Here is a 2,717-nt window from a genome sequence, read left to right on the forward strand (position 1 = left end):
CCCCCTTTGAAATGCCATCCATTTTTTGAAGGTATAGAACAGGTACGCTCCACCTGGAATCAAGAGCATCCTCTGGGTTAGTTTTTTAAAGCAGTCCTGTCCATTCATAAATTGTCCTTCCTAAATTCACTCAGCACGGTATTCATCCAAACAGAGCAGATGGATGTGCTTTAAAAAAAAAACAAAAAAAAAAACTACTTAGAAATTAAATCTCCCCTGAAATATAACACCACATAATTGACTGTCTGTATATGTTGTTTGGAGACAGTAACAAAGAAATGTAAAACAGGATCCCTGAAGCTGGAACAGCTTGTAAAATCTGGTTAAGCCATGTTGAAAAATACTTGAATGCCCCCATTAGAAAACACAGACTATTTATTACTTCCTTTTCTTTAGCCCTACGAGGCATAAGCTCCCTTTTTTTTTATATTCCTTTCTCCACCTCTTCAAAGTGCACTCATTGAACTCTTGGCAATTAGTGTAATTGAAATTTATTGACAATGCGGCCGTCGTGGCGGCCCATTGTCCCCAAGCGTGTGCGGCTCCGAGCGGCTCCACGGCAACACCAGGCAGCCTGGGCCACCGGCTGCCAAGGGTTCCTTTGGGGGTATGAATGTTACTTAGTGATAAGAGCCTTGTGAAACAGGATCCCTGGACCCCATCTCTTGTGGGAGATGGAAATGAAATATGTATTTGGCGGCTGTGGAAAATTAATGTAATTGGCTCCCACATAAAGCTTTGACAAGTTGACCTGTTTGAAATCCAAGGAGGGCTTCTAGCCCCCTATCGCCTTATCTCCAACTAACCCCACCCCCCACTCGGTGTCCCCCACCCCAGACCCAATGGAGATGAGATGAAATGGAATTTGGGTTACCAGTGGTTGAACAACTCTTCTGTTGCACACAGTTATTATTTTTGCACATGTAGCTTCAGGATGAAGGGTGTAGGATGGCTGGATTTTTGCACGCATGGGGCCATGTCGATAGCTCTCAGTTTGGGTTTTCCTTTCACTGGTGAGGCAAAGGTTGGGTTGAGCTGCTTGGAAATATACCCGGGCACGTGTATATTTAGGCCTGTTTTCTCTGTCAAATGTCCCATATGGTTCTAAAGCATAGACGTGTAACTTGATTACATTTAATTGGACTCATTTAGAGGGCAGTGCAGACTTCCAGTTTTCTCTTCTGAGAGGAGAGATACATTTTTATTTTAATGTGCAGGGATTTAGGCATGTAAAGTTAATAGGAGAGATAGATTTAAACCTCTGCCCATGGAAATGGGCATATAATGTTTTCCCCCAGGGGAGTTTGTCTTAGGAGGAGATTACTATGGTGAATTAATTTTAGCTGCTATCCTGTCTGGCTCCTAATTTCAGATAATATGCTCTTTTGATTTATTTAATAGGACCCTAAAATGCAACACCCCAGAGTTTAAGAGAATATGATGATAAATTGGAGAACTAATCAGAAAGTGTGTGTATATGTTTCTTCTTTGAGAAAATCCTCATGCTGTAGTTAAATGCTGAATTATTTGCATGCATTAGTGTTCACAGGCCCTTCCCGCAGCACCATCTTAAAGGTAACCTGGAAACAATGTTAGGGGGTTGTATTGATTCCACATTTGAAAATGGATTGGGTAAGCACTCTTAGTTTTTTCTCTCATCGCTGGTAGAATGTGCTTCTCTGATGACAGTTCACTGCATCTATGAGAAATTTGAAGTTGATCTTTCTCAATGATTTTTACTTTTATTTATTTATTTATTTTTACTAGGCAAATCATTTTATCTTTGTCTCAAACTTTATTCTTAGGCTTCTTCAGCTTCATTAGCTGCAAAGAATGAATTGTATATAAGCAAAAACTGAAAAGAGCTGCAGTGTCCAGGGGCTTAGGCGTAAGTTAGAGATCTAGGTTTTATCAGATTCATAAACAAAATTTTAAAAAGCAGTCATAATATAAAACAGCACTCCCAGTAACCTCTTTAAGATTTATCTTCTTCAGAAGTTAACTCAATTCAGTTTGCTTCATTCTTGGAAGCCTCATCAAAATTCTCCACAAGATCTGGAACTTCATCGTCATCCTCCTCTCCAGTGGCAAGTGGTGCTTTTCCATCCACGCATTGTTTGGGCAGAGCGTCAGCCAGTCTCCTTAAACTGGTCAGGCTGTCGGCACCAAGCTGGTTTAAGATGCTGGGGAGCATTTCTGTCAGTTGCTTTGTCTCACCGTGGCCTGTAATATGGTGAAAGTGTTTGCTGCCAGAGATGCCTGAACTTTAGGGTTGTTAAAGTGGATCACTGTTCCTTGATTTGTGAACATATTCCACCTCTTCAATGCCAGAGACATTGTTTACCCCTAACTTCTTTAAAGAGAACTGAAGTTTTTTGTCATCTGCTGTGGCTATTCTATGAACCACCTTCTTCTTTCTGCGAGCAGTTTCTTTCCCACCAATGCGCACTTGTGCCTGCAGTTTGGCGAGTTTCTCCTGGTTCATGATAGTTTCTTTCATCTTGTTGGAGTGAAATGGGGCCGCGCGGGGTACTAGGGTTGGCGCTCAGGTGGTCTCGGGCAGCCTAGCTGAGGTTAGGCGCACACACGTGGGGCCGCAAGATGGCAGCTCTCTCCATGATTTTTAAAACTTCAAAATGCATCATGGGTGAAGTTTCTGCACTGCAAGCGGTCAGGCATTTGGGCACCGTTCTGAAATTCTTGGACAGCACAGGAAA

The 2,717-nt window shown here is 42.1% G+C and overlaps 1 pseudogene; it reads right to left on the reverse strand.

Annotated features, from left to right (window-relative positions):
* Nucleotides 1-1,999: 1,999 nt before the first annotated feature.
* Nucleotides 2,000-2,504, reverse strand: LOC133046753 (transcription factor BTF3-like; annotated as a pseudogene).
* Nucleotides 2,505-2,717: the final 213 nt, after the last annotated feature.

The sequence above is a fragment of the Dama dama genome, chromosome 25 (genome assembly GCF_033118175.1).
Source record: "Dama dama isolate Ldn47 chromosome 25, ASM3311817v1, whole genome shotgun sequence".
In the NCBI taxonomy this organism is placed as follows: Eukaryota; Metazoa; Chordata; class Mammalia; order Artiodactyla; family Cervidae; genus Dama; species Dama dama.